Raw genomic sequence first — 22,897 nt, 5'->3', positions numbered from 1 at the left:
ATGTTTGTTCTAACATATGAAGTGGTGTTAATTAGCTTGTTATGACTATTAGAAGGATCCTATCCAGAGAGTCATGGAATTTCATAGTAGTATAGAGAAGAACCAGTATTTCTTAGCTGAATTGTTGCAGCAGTATCCTAACTTGTTTCCCTGCTATCACTCTTCATCTGTTCCAGTCCATTTTCCACCTGGATCAGAGTTGCTTTGTGTTGGGTTCCCTAGTAGCTTAGTCTGAACTGGGCTTTAGGTATGCTGGTGCAAGCGATATATTGAGAGTGTTCTTGAGAGAAGGGGATTGAGGGAAGCAGGAAGTGGCAGGGGGGAAAATGCAAGGACATGGTCTCAGGCCCTAGCTGAAGCTTGATCCTATGAATGATAGGGAGTGGCAATCACACCACTCAGGTGATCCAACCTTGAGGTAAAGGGCCAACCCTTTGTATGCTGTGTCAACCAGTCATTGGCTGTGGGCTCTCCAGGCTAGTGAAAAGTATGCTAAGGGCAGTTCTTCAAAGTAGGGGAAGCTGTGAGCATTAGCAGCCAGTCCTCACAACACTGTAGGATGGGTGATGTGCTAGGAAAGACTTTCTGGGCTGGACATCAGCTGCACACATTATAGTAGGTAAACCTAAAATACAAATTTGATGCTGACAGCTCATAAATTCACTTGCTTAGGAGCACACATCTAGTGCTTTGCAGAGATATATTGCCTGCCTGCATTCTTTAAAGTTTAGCTTAGTTTATATGGTATTTGGTGATTTGTCCAAAGCTATATGGTTTATAGTTAAAATGAGATTAGGTTTTTTGGGGGTATAACAAGAAAAAATATCTGAACATTTCTCATAATTCATGCAGATGGGTGGTAAGATACTTTGGGACTGGACTGGCCCTACTGGAACTGACTAGTTATAGCACAGACTCTTGAGGAAGGTAATTTGTTAATTCCCAAAAGACTGTCTAATCCAGTGAGTTGGACCTAACAATGGGGTCTCTAGAAAAATGTCAATTTTATAGTTAGCTGAATAATAGAATAATTCTGGAATAGGACACAAAGGGCTCAGGCATTATCACAAACTCTGGCCCTGTGTTAACTTATCTAAACCCTATTCACTGAAAGCCATGGGACCTGATAGGCTCTGTGTTGGTTAGGGTTGGCTCCTGGACTCTGTGGGGCAGGGCCCCAAAGACTTTGTCGAATAGGGCAGGGGGGAGGGGAGGCAGGAGCTAATGGAAACTAAACTCTGAAACAAATCTTTAGTTAAGGATAGTCTTTTCAATTTAAGAAGCTTAAGTGAACAGCTAGGTCCCAAGGGGAACTGGATTATTTTGTTACAAACTAGTTTTTCTTCATTTTGTTGAGAATTAAGCTTTTTCCTAAAGTTGCTGGATGGTTTGAATGATCTTGATAGCAATGATAGATGTGATCTGGAAGCTGGTGCCAGATTAAAGGAGCTGTCCTTGTGGTCTATATACCTGTGTGCTTTACTGGCTGGCAAATATGGCACAGAGAATTTCAAGCATAATGATTACTCAGCCAATTAGATCAAATCTCATTTCTAAAAGCTGTTTTCTTCAGAGCTAATATGTTTGTTCCTGACTCATTTTGATCAGTAGGGCATTGAGTTGTAAGGAACAGATTGAAAATTATTTTATTGATTTTTTTTCTTTTTTATTTACCAACGGTGAGAATGAATTTCTCCTCCCTGAGTATTGTTTAGATACGAGTAAAACGAAGGACATCAGGAGGTTTGGGGAGAGTTGATTTGGAATCATCACTGTCTGACTTTGCTGCCCTGGCACATAATACTTCGGAAACTGCCTTGTGGAATGAAAGAATGACTTTGCTATCTAAAGGGCAAAGTCAACTTTATGGCCCCAGCTGCCTTGATCATTGGAGATTTTCTTTTTTTAAGCAAGAGAGAGACAGACCAGACAGAAATGGAGAGTGGTAAGTATTAACTTGTAGTGCAGCACTTTTTAGTTGTTCATTGATTGCTTCTCATATGTACCTAGATTGGGGGCTCCAGCTGAGCCAGTGACCCCTTGCTCAAGCCAGCGACCTTTGGGCTCAAATGAGCAACCTTTGGGCTCAAGCCAGCGACCATGGGGTCATCCCTGTGATCCCATGCTCAACCTGATGACTCCATGCTCAAGCTGGTGAGCCTGTGCTTAAACTGGATTAGCCCATGCTCAAGCTAGTGACCTTGGGGTTTTGACCCTGGGTCCTCATTCAGCATTCCAGGTTGATGCTCTATCCACTGCACCACCACCTACCTGGTCAGGCAACGGGAGATCTTAACTGCCTTTATAATGGGTATCCAGCAGAGGTCCCAGAGCCTCCCCAGCATCCTTGAAATTATGGTATGAGACTGCAAAGACTGCTCTCTTGGCTCAGGTTCTTTGGAATTTTCTGAATCAGAATTATTCCTTCTTCCCTGGCCCCCAAGCTTTCATCAGGAGGGAGCACGAGAAGAGCTGAATCCAGAAGAAAGCTTTCCTTACTCACAAAAGAGAGGTTTGTTTCTGTTCCCTCAATTTTTTCTTTCTCAGGACTCTTCCCATTTCCACTTCTAATTTGTTTTAAAAATTAACAGTGAATATTATGGTTAGCATGTCTTTACAGGGCCCTGTTTTTTGTTACCCTGAATGATTTCTAAAGTTATTTAATTAAAAACTTTAGGTGCACTATTTGCAAACAATTACGTAGCATGCGCTGTGCTAAGTAGCTTTATACGCATTACTTCATTTAATCCTCAGTAGAACTCTATGAATTAAGTTATCATAACCACCTACAATTTACACAACTGGGAAGTATTGAAACTAGAATTCAAACAAAGGCATATTGCGTAGCACTTCAGGGTTCACACTTCACTAAGAAGCTGCACTACCTCCTACCTCACTAGGAGTGAAGACATACCTAATCAGTGTGCTACTGTGGGGGCCTGGCTTTATATACAGTAGAGTCCCCAGCCCCCACAATAAAGCCTTATTGTGAGATCACCATGGTGATCAGAAAAGGCTGCCAGTGCCAGGCAGCCCTGCAGAGGTTCACGTCTGACTGTTCATACCACCTCATGTGACATACCCCATTCACTGAGAACAGGTGGTAGAAGAAGACAACTCTTTTTTTTTTTTTTTTTTTTATAATAAATTTTTATTAATGGTAATGGGATGACATTAATAAATCAGGGTACATATATTCAAAGAAAACATGTCCAGGTTATTTTGTCATTAAATTATGTTGCAAACCCCTCGCCCAAAGTCGGATTGTCCTCCGCCGCCACCCTCTATCTAGTTCTCTGTGCCCCTCCCCCTCCCCCTAACTCTCTCCCTCCCTCCCTCCCATGTCCTCCCTCCCCCCACCCTTGGTAACCACCACACTCTTGTCCATGTCTCTTAGTCTCATTTTTATGTTCCACCAATGTATGGAATCATGTAGTTCTTGTTTTTTTCTGATTTACTTATTTCACTCCTTATAATGTTATCAAGATCCCACCATTTTGCTGTAAATGATCTGATGTCATCATTTCTTATGGCTGAGTAGTATTCCATAGTGTATATGTGCCACATCTTCTTTATCCAGTCTTCTATTGAAGGGCTTTTTGGTTGTTTCCATGTCTTGGCCACTGTGAACAGTGCTGCAATGAACATGGGGCTACATGTGTCTTCACGTATCAATGTTTCTGAGGTTTCGGGGTATATACCCAGTAGAGGGATTGCTGGGTTATAAGGTAGTTCTGTTTGCAGTTTTTTGAGGAACCACCATACTTTCCTCCATAATGGTTATACTACTTTACAGTCCCACCAACAGTGAATGAGGGTTCCTTTTTCTCCACAGCCTCTCCAACATTTGCTATTACCCGTCTTGTTGATAATAGCTAATCTAACAGGGGTGAGGTGGTATCTCATTGTAGTTTTGATTTGCATTTCTCTAATAACTAATGAAGCTGAGCATCTTTTCATATATCTGTTGGCCATTTGTATCTCTTCCTGGGAGAAGTGTCTGTTCATGTCCTCTTCCCATTTTTTAATTGGATTGTTTGTTTGTTTGTTGTTGAGTTTTATGAGTTCTTTGTAAACTTTGGATATTAGGCCCTTATCTGAGCTGTTGTTTGAAAATATCATTTCCCATTTAGTTGGCTGTCTGTTTATTTTTATATCAGTTTCTCTTGCTGAGCAAAAACTTTTTATTCTGATGTAGTCCCATTCATTTATCTTTGCCTTCACTTCTCTTGCCATTGGAGTCAAGTTCATAAAATGTTCTTTAAAACCCAGGTCCATGATTTTAGTACCTATGAAGAAGACAACTCTTAAATGTAAGGAAGGATGTACTTTGGATTACAGGGAGCACTTCATCATCATGATAGAAGGAAGATGTTTTATTATCATGTTGGACTTCTGGATTACCTCTTGCTTCTTTTAGTTATAGCTGCTTAGACCTCAGCATTCTGGAAGTGGTAGAAACCCTGGAACTAGTGTTAAAAAAAAAGTACCCTGCTCTTCATCCCCTGGGTGCTCAGACCCCTGGATGCTCAGACCATGAGTACCACAAGAGCATCTCTTCAATGTTATAAAAATGTTAAGAAGTGCCTGACCTGTGGTGGCGCAGTGGATAAAGCGTCAACCTGGAAATGCTGAGGTTGCCGGTTCAAAACCCTGGGCTTGCCTGGTCAAGGCACATATGGGAGTTGATACTTCCAGCTCTTCCCCTCTTCTCTCTCTCTCTCTCTCTCTCTCCCCTCCCCCCAAAAATGAATAAATAAAATCTAAAAAAAAAAAATAAGAAGTTACAGATGTACTACATTAGGTTTAATCAGTATCAGTTAATTTTGTTAGCTTGTATGTGTTTAATGTGGCCTATTAAATTCATAAGCACCCCCTATGCCTCACACATAGGTAGAGACATAAAGATAACAAAGCAGTAGTTCTCAACCGTGAATGCACAATAGAATCACTTGTAAAGTATAGCAATGCCAGGGCCCTATTTCAGACCAGTTAAATCAGCATCTCTGGGCATGAGGTCCAAGCATCAGAATGTTCTCAAAGCTCTCCAGGTGATTCTAACGCAGGGGTCCCCAAACTTTTTACACGGGGCCAGTTCACTGTCCCTCAGATCATTGGAGGGCCAGACTATAAAAAAAACTATGAACAAATCCCTATGCACACTGCACATATCTTATTTTAAAGTAAAAAAACAAAACGGGAACAAATACAATATTTAAAATAAAGAACAAGTAAATTTAAATCAACAAACTGACCAGTATTTCAACGGGAACTACGGGCCTGCTTTTGGCTAATGAGATGGTCAATTGCTCCTCTCACTGACCACCAGTGAAAGAGGTGCCCCTTCAGGAAGTGCGGTGGGGGCCGGATAAATGGCCTCAGGGGGCCACATGTGGCCCGCGGACCGTAGTTTGGGGACCCCTGTTCTAACGTATCCAGGCCTGAGAACCACTGTAGGCAAGCTAAGTCAACTGTGAAATTGTGCTAATAACCATGCCCTGAGTAAACTATGATACATATGGGAGCTTAAGCATTAGTGTGCAATTCAGTTGACCAGCTGGGAAGAGGTCTTGGAGGCAGAAGTTGGGTTACCCATGAAGATAGCTTTGTGGAAGCAACATAAGGGAAAGGTTGAAAAGGAGGGATAAAAGGATTGTCTGGCAGATGGTGTGCAGTGGCTTTGAACTCTGGTGGAATAACCAGCTGAGGCTCTACAGGGGATGGTGTCAAGTGCTATAGTCCCAGCAAGGTGGTAGCATTGGTGGTATTTTTGTGTGAAGGTTTGGGGATGTACGGGTTCAGGCACAGAAGAGTACAGCAGCTATTAGAATGATGGCAGCCTCATTGAGCAAGATCTCACCTGACCAGGCAGTGGCGCAGTGGATAGAGTGTCGGACTGGGATGCGGAAGGACCCAGGTTTGAGACCCCAAGGTCACCAGCTTGAGCGTGGGCTCATCTGGCTTAAGCAAAAAGCTCACCAGCTTGGACCCAAGGTCACTGGCTCGAGCAAGGGGTTACTCGGTCTGCTGAAGGCCTGCGGTCATGGCTCGTATGAGAAAGCAATCAATGAACAACTAAGGTGTCGCCACGAAAAACTGATGATTGATGCTTCTCATCTCTCTCCGTTCCTGTCTGTCTGTCCCTAGCTATCCCTCTCTTTGACTCTCTCTCTGTCCTTGTAAAAAAAAAAAAAAAAGATCTCAGGCACTGGAGACATAAAGGGCAATGGCAGTGAAAGCAGTTCAAGGCCTGCAGCAGTAGATATGGAGCTAAGAAGGATTAGAAAGCACAGGCCTCATGGTTTTTCCAGGCAGGTCAACACATATAAAGACATCTGTTTTACCAGAATCTCTGTTGGATACTGTCTTTTGCTTTTAAATACTTTTAAAAGCATCTCTTAGAAACATTTAAAACTGCATGTGTAAGTTTATATACAATGGTAACAAATTGAGGACATTGTAGAGGATGTGGTATTCAAAATATTTGTTTGCATGCTCTTCATAATTTATGCAACCTCCATACTATCCTCCTCCAACTCCTAACAAGAATAACAATACATTGTAATTAGCTCAGAATTACAGCCTAGAAGGAGGCAGACTATTGGAAAACTCCTAGAGGCAAAGCAGGATTTTTTGCAAAAAAAAAGCTTTCATTTTTGAATCTAGACCTTGTGTCTTATGGAATCCTGACTTGTTCAAGCAGTAACAGACAAAGAAGCTAGAACAGAGTACAAAGATATGGCTGTGTCTTCTGCATATGAATGGAGATTGTTCATTCAAGCACTTGCTTTGCTTTGAAACTTTTATGTCTGAGAGGGTAAGGAAGGCTCTATGACATTTCATGACATGGTCCCATCTCTCATCACCACATAGCTCAATGGGTGTCTCTTAATGGTCTCCAGTCCTTCCCCTCAAAGAGCCCACAATTAAGTGAAGTGAATAGAGAATGTACACAACTGTCTGTGGGACAATGCAAGTTTGTACAGCAAGGTAATACTTCCTCATAGTAATGTATCTCACCATGTAGTTATGAGAATCAGTTAGCTAACATAAGTATAATGTGTAATAACAGGGTGTTAGTGTTATCAAAATTCAGGATATTGGCCTGTGGATAGAGCATCGACCTGTGACGCTGAGGTCTGAGATTTGAAACCCCAACATCACCAGCTTGAGCGTGGGTTCAACCAGCTTGAGCACCGGCTCACCAGCTTGAGCATGGGATTGCTGGCTTGAGAATAAGATCATTGACATGATGTCATGGTCTTAGGCTTGAGCCCCAAGGTCGTTGGTTTGAGCAAGGGGTGACTGGCTTGGCTGGAGCCCCCCTTTCCCCACCCCCCACCCTGGTCAAGACACCTATGAGAAAGCAATCAATGAACAACCAAAGTGTTGTAATTACAAGTTGATGTTTCTTATCTCTCTCCCTTCTTGTCTCTCTGTCTGTCTGTCAGGATATTAAGCTATATTTCAGCTGTATTGCCATATTTTTTATGTCAGAACCTGATGTCTAATGCAAAATCACCTACACTTTAGAAATGAAGTGAAGTCTACAGGAACAGAAAGTTTTTGAGCATTATGCCGAGAGGATGCTATTATAATATTTATACATGTTCTGGTTTAAATAAATTCTTTAACTATAGACTTCTTCTATGCCTCCCTCTTTCAAGTAAAATGATGAGACCAACTTTGACATATGGAAGAATTTCTGCAGTGCAAATTATTCTGGAGCAGAGAAACAAAACATGATTTGCAAATGCTGTCAGGGAAATGATGCTTTCCAAAGGCCACAAGCTCAACAGAGCATACATTGGTGTGAGGATTGTCTTGTGACTGTGCATGGCTATGAATGAAAGGACCATGGTCATGAATGTGTAAGGTACTCTACCCATGTTCTCCACCTGAATCTTTTTCTGCAGTACTCTTATGACCCAGCATTGTCACCTTGAAGTCCTCAAGAAATCAAATACTACAGGAAGCCAAATTCCTACACTCTGTCTTCCATTTGTAGACAGGATGACACCTGGTCATGCTCTCTGTAGAGCTCTCTGTTTCTGGATGCCCTGCTGAGTAGCCTAAAAAGCATCCTTAAAAGGAATGTTTGAATTATGAAGACCCTCTCTATTATGAAGAGCCACAGGCTCTTTTCTAGTGAATCTTTTTAGTCTTACTGAGCAGAAAATGACATTGGAGCAAAAAGATAAACAATGATGCTTTTATCTCACAGCACTTATAGATAGATGGACACCATGTAGGGAAATGAATCATTGCCTTGGTGACACCTCAACTAGTATTGCATAGCAGCACTGAAACAAGGATCAAACACACTACAGAACAATTGGGTATAAAACATACAAGCAGCATAATGGATAGCAGCATAGATTCTGAAGTCTGACAAAATTTGCTCTGTCACTTACCAATCAGATGATTTTGAGTAACGTATTTAACCTCTCTATACCATGGTCTCCTTAGCTGTAAAATGGGGGATAATGGTACCTATATCAGAGATATTATAAGGATTAGGTGTAATAATGCATGGAAAGGGCTTTGGCACAGGGCATGGTGTATTGTAAGCACTTGACAAATGTGAATCAAGTTCTACTGAAGACCTGAAGATAGTGAAGGTAGAGCATTTGCTTTACCAACTGATGAAATAAGTAATGTCATGTCTGTAGCCAGATGGGAAGTTATAATACATAAATATTCATGTATGACTGTAGCAAGGGATTCATCTTCCACCTTCTACACCATATACAAGAATAAATTCAAAATGGATTAAAGACTTGAATGTAAGAGCTGAAAAAATAAAACTCCTAGAAGAAAACATAGGCAGTAAAATCTTGGACATTTCTCATAGCAATGTTTCTGACATACCTTCTTGGGGAAAGAAAATAAACAAAAAAATAAACAAATGGGACTACATCAAACTAAAACATTTTTGCACATCAAAGGAAACCATTAAGGCCCTGGCCAGTTGGCTCAGTGTTTAGAGCATTGACCTGGTGTACGGACATCCTGGGTTTGATCTCTGGTCAGGGAACACATGAGAAGTGACTATTTGCTTCTCCTTCCCTTTCTCTCCCCCTTCTCTCTCTGTGTTCCCCTCTCATAGCCATTGGCTCGATTGGTTTGAGCATTGGCCCTGGGCACTGAGGAAAGCTTGGTTAATTCAAGCATCAGCCCCAGATGGGGGTTGCTGGGTGGATGGATCCCTGTCGTGGCACATGTGGCAGTCTGTCTCACTATTTCCCCTCCTATCACTTTATTTATTTATTTATTTATTTATTTTTATTTTTTTGTATTTTTCTGAAATTAGAAGCAGGGAGGCAGTCAGACAGACTTGCATGTACCCAACCGGGATCCACCCAGCATGTCCACCAGGGGGCTATGTTTTGCCCATCTGGGGTGTTGCTCCCTTGTGGAAGGAGCCTTTCTAGCACCTGAGGCTGAGGCAATGGAGCCATTCTCAGCACTGGGGCCAACTTTGCTCCAATGGAGCTCTGGCTGCGGGAGGGGAAGAGAGAGACATATAGGAAGGAGAGGGGGAGGGGTGGAGACACAGATGGGTGCTTCTCCTGTGTGCCCTGACCGGGAATCAAACTCAGGACTTCCACACGCCAGGCCGACGCTCTACCACTGAGCCAATCGGCCAGGGCTTCCCCTCCTCTCACTTTAAAAAAAAAAAAAAAAGGAGATTATTAAAAGTATGAAAAGACAATTTCCTGAATGGGAGAATATCCTCACCAATTATACATTCAATGAGGGGTTAAAATGTAAAATTTTAAAGAATTCAGACAACTCAACACCAGAAAAAACAAACAATCCAATTAAAAAGTGGGCAGAAAACCTGAATAGACACTTCTTCAAAGTAAACATACAGATAGCCAACAGACATATGAAAAGGTGCTCAACATCACTAATCAGAAAAATGCAAATCCAAACCAAATGAGGTACCACTTCACTCCTGTGAGAATGGCTATCATCAATACATCAACAAATAGCAAGTGTTGCTGAAGATGTGGAGGAAAGGGAACTGTGATTACTGTTGGTTGAAGTGCGGATTGATGCAAATGCTATGGAAAACAGTGTGGAGGTTCCTCCAAAAATTGAAAATGGAATCCCCTTATAACCCAGTGATTCATTTCTGGGAATATATCTGAAGAAACCCAAAACACTAATTCACAAGAATTTATGTACCTCTTATGTATATTATGTATATTATTTTTTGCAGCATTATTTGCAAAAGCTAAGGTATGGAAGCCATCTAAGTGCCCATCAGTAGATGAGCTGTGATACATTTACACAATGAAATACAACTTGGCCATAAAAAAAAAATGAAATCTGCCTGACCAGGCAGTGGCGCAGTGGATAGAGTGTCGGACTGGGATGCAGAGGACCCAGGTTCGAGACCCTGAGGTTGCCAGCTTGAGCGAGGGCTCATCTGGTTTGAGCAAAAGCTCACCAGCTTGAACCTAAGGTCGCTGGCTCCAGCAATGGGTTACTCGGTCTGCTGAAGGCCCGCGGTCAAGGCACATATGAGAAAGCAATCAATGAACAAATAAGATATTGCAACGCGCAATGAAAAACTAATGATTGATGCTTCTCATCTCTCTCCGTTCCTGTCTGTCTGTCCTATCTATCCCGCTCTCTGATTCACTCTCTGTTTCTGTAAAAAATAAATAATAAAAATATATAAAAAATTAAAAAAAAAAAAGAATGAAATTTTTTGCAATAGCATGGATGGACCTAGGGGGTATTATGCTAAGTGAAATAAATCAGGCAGAGAAAACCAAATACCATATGATTTTACTTTATATGGAATATAAAAGACAAAATAAACAAAATAGAAACAGACTTATAGTTACAGATAACAGATAGATGGTTGACAGAAGGGAGGGGTTTGGGGGCTGGGTTGAAAAGGTGAAGGGATTAAGATGTACAAATTGATAGTTACAGAATAGTCACAGAGATGTAAATTACAGCATAGTGAATATTGTGGTGACTATGTATGGGGCCAGGTGGGTGCCTGAAATATCAGGGCACTCTGTAGAGTGTGATTGTCTAACCATAGTGCTGTACATCTGAAACTGATATAGAATATACTGAATGTAGACTGTAATTGAAAAATAAAAAAATAAAATGGAAATAAAGGGCAATAAGACTTTAGTGAGATTGAGACAGAGAGTTTGAAAGAGAGAGAGAACAAGAGAGTCAAATACCAGTATCAGAAATGAAAAAAGGAACACAACTATAGATTTTACAAATATTGAAAAAATAATGATGTAATAGTATGAACATTTTATGGCAACAGATTCAACAATTTAGATAAAATGGATAAATTTCTTAGAAGATACAAATTACCAAAGCACACTCATGAAGAAATAAACTGAATTGTTAATTGTTTTATATCTATTGAGTACATTGAATTAATGTAAACCTCAAAACCTTTGGGTGGTGAACACACAATACAGTATACAAATGATGTAATATAGAATTGTACACCTGTAACCTATATAATTTTATTAACCAGTGTGACTCCAATAAATTCAATAAAAATGAAGTTCAATGAGTAACATATTGAAATAATAATCTCTTTTAAGAATTATTATCGGCCTTTTAAGATGAGTAAGAACTTAGTTAACTAATGTTTATGAAATTACTATAGCTTTTAAGGAAAATCTAAAAATAGTTTATAATACTAATTTTCTATTTATTGGTGAATAAAGTATGAATATATAACAACTCATAATATAAATATTTGGGACTTCTAATGAGCACTTTTTTGTCATTTGTGTTGTACTGTACTGTATCTTCAGAATTAGTAAATGTATGGTTTATGATATTGAATACTGAAATATATGTATCATTATAGTTAATTTTTAATTATGTTAAAAAAGGGGGGGCACTGATAGGAAAAAATTAAAACAGCAAAACCTTCCAGCCCAGGTAGTTATTTATTTATTTATTTATTTTTTTGTCTTTTTCTGAAGTGAAAAGCAGGGAGGCAAAAAGACTCTCGCACGTGCCTGACCAGGATCTACCCGGCAAGCCCGCTAGGGGGCGATCCTCTGCCTATCTGGGGTGTTGCTCTGTTGCAACCAGAGCCATTCTAGCACCATTGATTTTAGAGAGAGGAGAGAGAGAGAAAGAAAGGAGGGGAGGAGCAGGAAGCATCATAGTAGTTGTTTCCCATATGTGCCTTGACCACGTAAACCTGGTATTTAGAACCAGTGACCTCAGCATTCCAGGCTGCTTTATCCACTGTGCCACCACAGGTCAGGACTTACATTTCCTTATTTCAAGAATTACACTAACCAAAACAGACACAAAGACCAGTGGAACAGAATAGAGAGCCAGGAATAAAATCACAGGTATGTGGGCAAATATTTTTTGATAAAGGAGCTAAAAACACACAATGGAAGACAGAATGCCTCTTCAATAAATGGTGCTGGGAAAATTGGAAAGCCACATGCAACAAAATGAAATTTGACTAGTTTGGCCCCATGCACAAAAATTAATTCAAAGTGGACCAAAGACCTAAATATAAAATCTGAATAATAAATTACATAGAAGAAAACATAGGTACTAAACTATGGACCTTGGCCATAGAGAACATTTTATGAATTTGATCCCAAAGGCAAAAATAAATGAATGGGATTTTATTAAATTCTACACAGCAGAAGAAATGAACAAAACACAAAGGCAGCCAACCAAATGGGAGATGATATTCACAAACAACATCTCTGATAAAACATTAATATAAAAAATATATAAAGAACTCATAAAGCTCAACAAGAAAAAAAAACAAATGGGGAGAGGACCTGGATAGACACTCTCTCATAAGGATATACAAATAACAAATGGATGAAAAGATGCTTATCTTTGCTAACTATTAGAGAAATGCAAATCAAAATTACAATGAGATACCACCTCAGATCAATTAGATTGGCTGTCATCAACAAGACAGGTAATAGCAAGTGTTGGAGATGTTGGAGAAAAAGGAACCCTTATTCACTGCTGGTGTGGTCAAGTATACTGTGACAGAAAGTGCTTTGACTTTGGGTGATGGGCACACAATGGTGCAGAGGTCGGGAACCTTTTTGGCTGAGAAAGCCATGAACTCCACATGTTTTAAAATGTAATTCTGTGAGAGCCATACAATGACCCATGTACCTTACGCATTATCCAATAAAAATTTGGTGTTGTCCCAGAGGACAGCTGTGATTGGCTCCAGCCACCCGCAACCATGAACATGAATGGTAGGAAATGAATGGATTGTAAAACATGAGAATGTTTTATATTTTTAACATTATTTTTTTTATTAAAGATTTGTCTGCGAGCCAGATGCAGCCATCAAAAGAGCCACATCTGGCTTGCGAGCCATAGGTTCCCAACCCCTGCAATAGTGAATAGTTCACATGCTATGGAAATGTACACCTGAAACCTATGTTTTCCTATGGGCCAATATCACCCCATTAAATTTAGTTTCTAAATTAAAAAAAAAAAAGAATTACTCTAAAGTTATACTGATCCAAGTCAGTATGTTATTGTCATAGGATAGATCTTTGGCAAAAAATTGAGAGTCCTGAAACAGATCACTCTTATGTGGTCAATTGATTTTCAATAAAGATGTCAAGGTAATTCAATGATGAAAGAATGGTCTTTTCAATATGTGGTACTGGAACAATTGGTAATTTATATGGGAAAAATGGACTTTGACCCTTCAAACCATACACAGAAATTAATTTAAATGAATTAAGAAGTATTAAAATCACAATATTTTTACAAGCAAACAAAAGAAAATCAGAATTTGGGTTAGGCAAAGATTTCTTAGAACAAAAAACCCATAAACCATAAAAAATATAAAATGGATTTCATAAAAATCAAACACTTCTGTTAATAAGACAATTAAAATAAATGAAAAGCTATAGTGAGAAAACTATATATCTGATAAAGGACTTATATACTAAAGTGTGAAGAATGCTTACAATTCAGTAAGACAAGACAATTTAAAAAATGGGCAAATGATTGAAATAGACATTTTACAAAAGATCATTTAGAAATGGGTAGGAAGCATATGAAATGATGTTCAACATCGTTGGTTACTAGGGAAATGCAAATAAAACCATAATCAGATATCACATAGACTCCCAAGATTAGCTGAAAAGATTGACAATAGTAAAGTGTTGAAAATAATATGGAACAACTTTAATTCTCATTGTTAGTGAAAATGAAAAACAGCTTTCATCAAAAAAGCTTGGATTTGTTTTTTTAAATAAAATTTAAATGTACACTTACCATATGACCAGTCATAAGAAAAGATGACTACTTACTATCTATCCAAGAAACAAAAACATGACCATGCACAGAGGCATTATTCCTAATTGCCTACATTAGAAATAACCAAATGTCAACCAACTGGTGAATGGATAAACAAAATATGGAATACCCATGCAATGGAATAATACTCAGCAATAAAAAGGAAGAACTACTAATACACACAACAACATGGATGAATCTTAAAATCATCAAGATAAATAAAAGATGCCAGACACAAAAGACTCCATACCATATAATTCCATTTAGATGGAAATCTGGAAACAGCAAAACTTTGGTTGCAGAAGGTAGGTCAGTGGTTCCCTAGTACCCCCGTGGAGGGGATTGACTGCAAATAGGTACAAGGGAACTTTTTAAACAACACACTCAAAGTGGATGAATTGTAAGTAATTCATACTTTAATAAAATATTAAAAATATTACATAGAGCCACTTACACAATTACTTTTTTTAGGACTCTTACATGTTTTAGGTATGAATGCCAATATTTTGGCTACTCTGTGGTTGATTATTATTTTTGGAGAACCTTCTAGAGATCTAGAGCTCAACAGTGAGAAGAAATAGTAAACTTTTTGTGTCGTGGGCAAAGAAGAGTTGAAAAAAAACAGGAGTTGGACTAATGTTGCTTGTACATAGTTTCTGATTTGATTTCTTTCAGCCTTTTTTCCCTTCTCACTTTCCATCTTACTCCCTGTCTTTTATACACACACACACACACACACACACACACACACATCCATTAATAGCAATTTTGACATTTGAACCCAGAAATGAAGAGATCAAAAAGAAGTAAAACAAAACAAAACAAAAAAGCCAAAGGAAAAACTATAAACAATCTAAATGTCACTAGGGATTTTATTCAATACACTGCTTTAAGTTTATACAATGGAATAGTATGCAACCATTAAAAACCATGATTTAATAAATAATATATATATAAAACCATGTTATTAAGATTTGCACCACATGGGCAAATGTTACTTTGCTAAGCACAACATTGAGTTTGTTTCCATGACCATGGTGGGTCTTGGTCAGGTTTAATGTGGTACCAGTAACCCTCTAAGAAATAGAAGACAATATATGTCACTGAAGTAGGATGGACCTATGAGTGCTGGCAACTTCCAATGCCAGGGGTCCTTATACTACTACTTCCAATGCCAGGGGTCCTTATACTACTTCCTTTTTAAAATGCAATCCATGGACCAACCTGTCACCTGAGTCTTGTTAGACATACAGAATCTTAGTCCTTTCCCCAGTCTTACTGAATCACAATCTGCCTTTTAACAAGAGTCTCAGGTGGTTTGTATGCTCATTTAAGTTTGAGAAGGCCTGCTCTAACCTGAGTCTGAGCATGGCACAGAGCACCTCACTTTGGACACCCATGGAGAGCTACACTAACTCACTTGTGCCCTTTGTCTTGTGAACAAACAACTTTGCTCTGCTTGACTAGCTGGTTTGGAAGGCAACTGGTCAGTGAAAACAACATTAATGAAGTTTGAGCTACTATTCTCTCCCATCTTTGAAATAGACTAGCCTTAGTTGTCTGGACTAGCTCATATGTGATGATTCTTGATCAGCAGTTCCTAAAATGTGTCTACTGGAATACTGGTTCATTCATTTCCTCAATAACCATTTATTAAACCACAACTGTGTACCCAGCTCTAGTACAAGACTAGATTTTTTGTTTGTTTGTTTGTTGTTTTTAAGTGAGAGGAAGGGAGATAGATACCCACATGTGCCTCTACTGGGATCCAACAGACAACCCCCTGCTGTGGCAGATGCTCTGCCCATCTTGGGCTGATGCTTGCAACTGAGCTATTTTTAGCACCTGAGGTGGAAGCGCCAGGGAGCCATCATCAGCACCTGTGCACCGTACTCCAATCAATAGAGCCATCACTGCAGGAGGGGAAGAGAGAGAAGGAGTGAGAGAAAGGGGATAGGGAGGGGAGAAGAAGCAGATGGTCGCTTCTCCTGTGTGCCCTGACCAGGAATCAAAACTGGGACTTCCACATGCTAGGCTGATGCTCTACCACTGAGCCAACTGGCCAAGGTCAAGACTAGGTTTAAACTCAGGAACCAAACAAAATCTGTGCTTTCTTGGGGCTTATGATCTATTTGTAAAAGGTATGAACAAACTTAAATAGAGATGAGGGATTTGTGACCGCATATATTTATTAACTGCAGTTTTTCACATTCTGGTATATTATAGTGCATTATAAATCACCATGAGGGTGGAGAGGGTAGGGTGGGCAGAGGTTGAGACAATGTGATGCAGCATTTTTAAAAAATTGATTTGAAAAAAAATTATTTTGACAGTGGAGCATCTTTATTAAGGGGATCCTGGCAGGATTTGTGTTCTGCAGAAAAATACTTGGAAAAACAATTCCAAAATCTTTACAGTGGGTTTCTCATTGTTATTCAAGAGCTTAGTAAGATAGAAACTTATTTTTCATAAAATTCAGAAATATTTCTTTTTTACTTTCAAGTAATGATACTTTATACTGATGTAACAACTAACTTTCACTGATGCTCAAAACATGCTGACATAATGCTATGATGATGCTATGGCCAAATGAAATGAGAGGCTGGTATCTTCACTCACATGTAATAGATAATAAAGTGGTGAAAGAAGGAGAAAAAAATACTGAAATAATAACTATAATAGAGTGTGACAGCAGAATTCAAAGGTGGCCCCATAACCTTCATTCCTCATGTTTCTTTTGTGGTTATGTATCTTCTATGGCAAAAGGGATTTTGCAGATGTAATTAGCTTTATTGTCAGTTGACCTTAAGATAAGTAGATTATCTGGGTGGGCCTCACCTAATCATATGGGCTTTACTAAAGGCAAAGTTTTCTCTGATTGATACCTTACCTTGATTTCAACCTGTGATATTTTAATGCTGGTGGCTGAAGCCAGGCAGGTTCACACTGGATTCAAGCAGATGGTAGAGGAACTGCAGAGCCAGAAAGCATTTGGTCATTCCTGTTTATTAGATTCTCACAATGGTGAGAAAACAAACAGGCAGGGAAAACCATTTCTCACAATGGCAGACAAGCAATCTGCTAAAACTGCCCTGAGGGAAAGTACCTGTAGCCTTATGGTGGCTGCATACATGTGGCTTTGCCATGTGCTCATGCACTAATCATGCAAAGTGCAAGTGAGCAAGCCTAACACAGTTGTTTTCCCAACGATATCTCGAGTAGAGAACCCACCCATGCTGGCATGGATTTCTTACCTGCAGAACTGTGGGTCTGATTTTAAGCTGCTAAATTTGTGGCAGTTTGTTGCATAGCAATAGAAAACCAGAACACAGAGCAAGAAAGCAACCATGCCTCTCATTTGACAAATGAAGGAAGTGAAGCCTATGGTTCACCTAATGTGAGTGTCTTAGACTTAAAAGGGTGTCTGATGCCACTTTCTGAGGCCATTTACAACTTGAAGATGCAGTATTTCAATATTCATCTCTGCTCCTGGGAACTTCCCTGGCAGAGTGTTTTTATTACTCACATGGTATGCATTAGTCACTCCCTTCAGAGAGTTCATGTGTCTGATGAGGGCAATGACTATGTCCATATGAGTATATGGAATGCTGTACAAAGATATGCACAGAAAGGAGGGGGTGGCCTCTGCATTTTTTTATTGGAAAAATGTATGCTTTTTATTAGGATTTTGGTGATATGTGATATTATGTAACTCTAATATAACCTGCAAGGACTTCTAGGATGAGTTCATGGACTTAAGGCTGGAAACTATTGCTCTTTTTATTAGTGAGGAAACTGACAGGAGGAGAGGGTTTATGACTTGCTCAAGGTCGCCTTGTGGAATAGTTCAGAACTTGTTTATGAATTCTGACCCACTGACTCTTGGTATACTTTTGGTATACTTTCTCCCCCCCCACCCTTAAAAATAAGCCAATTATTTCTTCTCATCTGTAAAACTCTACAGAGGGTAGCAGAGGAATGTTCAAAGAAAATTTCCACAATTTACTGATCCAGTAGGCTTTTATTTAGCAATTCATGAATAGGGCAGCATCCAATCTCACAGACAGAAAGGAGGTCTGAAGAACTATATAAGATGGGAGATTACATAGACCAAAGTGAGCTGTAACAACAAAGCTACACTGGGTATTTTCTGAGTGGTTAAAGCAGGGTTACTTTCTTTATATGGAACAAGGGAGAAGGCTTGGAAGCAAGTCAGGTAACTTGTGCTGATCAGCCAAGTGCTGATAGGTTGACCTAGGCTTGTCTGTTTTGGTAGAGTGGAGCATAAAAACTTAGTTAAGTTTTGGTTTGCTGACCTGGGGCTCAGCATGAGCAACTCCATTTTGGGCCTAATCTGGCTACTATAAAAGGACAAACCTCTTAGTAGAATTATTCCATTTCAAGGAAGAGAAACTCATTCAAATGAACTCAAGTCCTAGGGGAGCTCCTGATAATCGAACTTGGTTTCTCACTGGGCTCAGAGGAAGTTAATGCTGTCAGCCTGTTCTGTTCTCTGCCTCTGGGGCTGCATGGGCCGCTTTCTCTGCCTTTCTGAGCATGTGTTCCTATGTCTGTCTGCCCAGAGTTTGTCCTGGTCTCTAAAGGCGGAGTCTTTTAACATAAACAACCCCCACCTTGGATCCTCAGGGCTGATTGGCTGTCTGTGATTGTCCTTATTTGGTATTGCTGGGCTTTGGGTTTAGGGGGGTTGGAGGCACCTGGGATCAGGGGTTCACTCCTGGCCTGTGAGTGGGGCCGCATCTTTAAGAAGTCTATTATGGTGATAACTTTTGCAAGTGCCAGGTGAATGTGGCTTTTGTTCTGTTAAGAAACTGCTTCTGTCCTGGCAAGATACACCATATTATAAAGACCCCTTTCTGTTCCTGCCTGTTCTCTATAAGCCTTGTTGTCCAGAGACCATTTTTGTCATTTCTTTTGTCACTTAATATTTAATTTTAGCTCTTTCCTATTGAAGCTTTTGTCTCTCCTTCTTGGATTAGAATATCCAGAGGACCTTCAGGGACATTCATTTATTTCATGGCTCTATGTGATCCCTTGAACTATCCCTTTCTTCAAGTTTCTAAAGAGCAGTCCCAACCTCAGTATGTCCTGGCTTTGAGGGCAAGGGCCAAACAGCCATGGATGGAATGATGGTGACCAGATGGGATGATACTGGTGATATTTGTTCCAAGGGCCCACCCAACTGCTGGGCTGATGTGAATGCCAGGTGATGTCCATGAATATGATGACTGTCTGGGCTCTAGGGCCACATTCAGCCTTCCAGCTCTTCTTGTGATTCACCTTCACTGGGTCTGTTGAATCACTACAATCAGAATAAGGTACCAAAATTTGGCACTGAAATTAAGTAGCTTTCCCAGTCTAGAGACTTCATTAACTGAAGAGAGAATCAATGGCAGACCCTTTATGACCCAGGACTTCCTACTTAGTGCTCCCTAGGTTATACCATTGAAGATCAAGAGATGCTGAAATCTTGAAATGGAAACAAAAAGTGTTTTTTGTTGTTATGCATCCCAGATACATATCTCTACGACCCAGACATATAGCCTTTATGTCAAAGTGATTTTAATCTGGTCTTTCTTTGGAAGATAGGAGAAAAACTAATGACAGATATTGTCAGCTGACTGACTTTGGTAAGTTAATAGCTATGATGTTATTAGACTCCTCACTCTGTCTTTGGGGACATATTGTATTTAGTAGCCTTGTTATTCTGTATTCACTTGCTTAATTGTATTACTGAGCAACCTAGTTTATTGTGACAAAAGTGTTCCTTTGCTTTCTCTCTTTCACATACCTGTTTAACTTTTCTCAATTCCAGTCAACTCCTCAAAACATTTCCTGACAAGAATTCAGTTTGATTACTGTAGATTAAATGTCTGGGTTTGCTTTAGATAATCTGAGTTCTAAGCCTATTTGATTGGTAACTCATTGTGAGCTTGGGCAAGTCCCTCTGAAGAGGATGAAGATAACTTGCTATCACTTGGCATCAAAAGAGGCTCAGTGGTGGAACGTCGGCCTGGCGTGCGGAAGTCCCAGGTTCGATTCCCGGCCAGGGCACACAGGAGAGACGCCCATCTGTTTCTCCACCCCTCCCCCTCTCCTTCCTCTCTGTCTCTCTCTTCCCCTCCCGCGGCTGAGGCTCCATTGGAGCAAAAGATGGCCCGGGCGCGGGGATGGCTCCTTGGCCTCTGCCCCAGGTGCTAGAGTGGCTCTGGTTGCAACAGAGCAACGCCCCAGATGGGCAGAGCATCGCCCCCTGGTGGGCGTGTCAGGTGGATCCCGGTCGGGCGCATGCGGGGGTCTGTCTGTCTGCCTCCCTGTTTCCAGCTTCAGAAAAATATAAAAAAAAAAAAAAAAAAAGAGAAAACTTATCAGAAGTTACTTTACTTTTATGATTCATTGTCCTTACTTTCAGTAGTTGTCACAGTTATTACAAACAAGGGCTCTGGAGCAGACAGACATGGACTCAAATCTCAACAAAAGCATTGATTAGCCATGTGGTCTTGGGAAGTTTGTGAGTCGAGTCTCATTTTCCTTTTCTTCTGAGAAGTAGTATTGCCTATTGCAATTCTACTTTTTGCCTTCATGCATTGTGTTGGGGTTCAATGAGGTGATTTAGATAAAAGATAACATTCATTGTATTGCAACTTCTCTCCCACTTTATCACCTCCAGCCCCCTTACTCTTTTTTAACAGCATTCATCAATTTTTAGATTTGATATAACTTATTTATTTTGTTTAGTGTTTATCTCCATGTGCAAGTACCACAAGAGTAGGTTTTTGTTTGTTTAGTTTATCACTGTATTCCTCATGCCTAGAACAGTATCTGGCATATAGTAAGCATTGCATAAATAGTTGTAAAGTGAATGTTAAAGGCATGTGATTCTTATGGAAGAGAAAAATATGTCAATAGACTTTTTCTGTAAAGGACCAGATAGTAAATATTTTAAGCTCTGTAGGCCAGATAGTGTTGTAACAACTCAACTTGGTTGTGTAACGTGAAGCAGCACATAGCCAACACATAAACAAGTAGGTGTGGCTATGTTCCTATAAAATTTTTATTTACAAAAAGCAGGCCTTGAGTTGGATTTGATCTGTGAGCTATAGTTTGCCTGTCCCTGCTCATGGACCCATTTAGTAGCTCTGCATTCTGATGCTTCATTCCTATAAATTATTATTACAAGAACAGCCCTTGTTTGGCTTCCAATGGTAAAGAAACAAGAAAGTTGATTCATCCTGGATATTCTTTCTTTGTCTCCCAGATACAATGTCCTCCCTTCTCCATACAATCCCTAGATGGCTTTATCCAGTCCCTTTGCCCTTTGGCTTCTGGTTGATTTCAGTGCCTTAGAGACAATGGCAGGAATCCAGAGCCTAGGAGGAGAATTGGGGTTCTTATTCCCCCGCTCTCTCTCTCTGCTGGCAAGGGTTTGATTAAGACTGAGTTTCTTCCCAAAGCCCCAGCTATTTGTAGCTTCCAGTTCCACTGTTTCTAGACCCAGGATACATTGTCATTTTTTGGCAAGCTCTCTTTGGTCTTTTCATACTTTTGTAAACAGTGCCTTCATTAAACTGGCTTTTCTTACGCACTTTAGAAGGGGCCATCTGTTTTCTGCCAGATCCCTGACTCATGCACTGTCCAAAGGAAGAAACACATTATGGTAGCCCCCTGCAACCTCCCTCACTCCCCGTCCACAATGGCCTGTGAGCCCTTCTCTAGCAGCAGCTTCAGAGCTCTTTTTTTTGGCTGAAACCTTGTGTTTCCTCTTTTCCTGGTGGGAAGGACAGATGAGAGAGGAAACAACTTGTTATAGGTTGACAAAGAAGTGAGAGATCCTTCTTGTTTCTCAGATTCAGTGACCTCTTTTGTTGTACATTTATCAAATGTACAACATTTATCAAATGCGAGAACAGTGTCAGGATTTTTAGGTTCTAGGCTCAGCCTTTTCACTTAGTACTGTATTTTTAGGCAAATTAACTTCTTTAAGCCTCATGTTATTCACCCTTAAAATGAGTATAATAATCCCTGATATACAGATTTGTATATTTGGTATGATTATAATTTAATAAAGAGAGAAAAGCCCAACAAATCTAATTAATTCATAGAACGTGAAGTCTGATTTAAAAATCTTAAACATGAAAATCTGTAGGTTGTTTTTCCTTTATTTTCTTAATTTAATTAATAAGTGTTTATTATTTCTATTATGAGAAGAAGGAATAGCATAGTCTCTGTGAACTCTACAAAGTGGCTCAAGAAGTAAGATAAAACGTATTTGAATGCACTTTGAAAACTGCCAAGTGCTATGAAGATTAGAATTATTCTTATTAATTTATTCTGTGGGTTCAAAACACTGGTTCCGTGGGTTTCCCTTTTCTTGCCCAGAGGTGGACCCTTTGCCAGGCCCTTTACTCTTGGGTCCCCAAAGCTCAAGGAGATAGTACTGGAGGTTGGCAGGGACCCTGATGCTCTATCTTCTGTAGCAGTACTACTCACCCCTCAGGCGGACCCTTTGGTCTTGGGCAGCACCTATTATTCCACCAATATCTTTAGCTCCAGGCTCCAA

Source organism: Saccopteryx bilineata, chromosome 3, assembly GCF_036850765.1.
Source record: "Saccopteryx bilineata isolate mSacBil1 chromosome 3, mSacBil1_pri_phased_curated, whole genome shotgun sequence".
Taxonomy (NCBI): Eukaryota; Metazoa; Chordata; class Mammalia; order Chiroptera; family Emballonuridae; genus Saccopteryx; species Saccopteryx bilineata.
Note: the sequence above shows the minus strand (reverse complement) of the source record.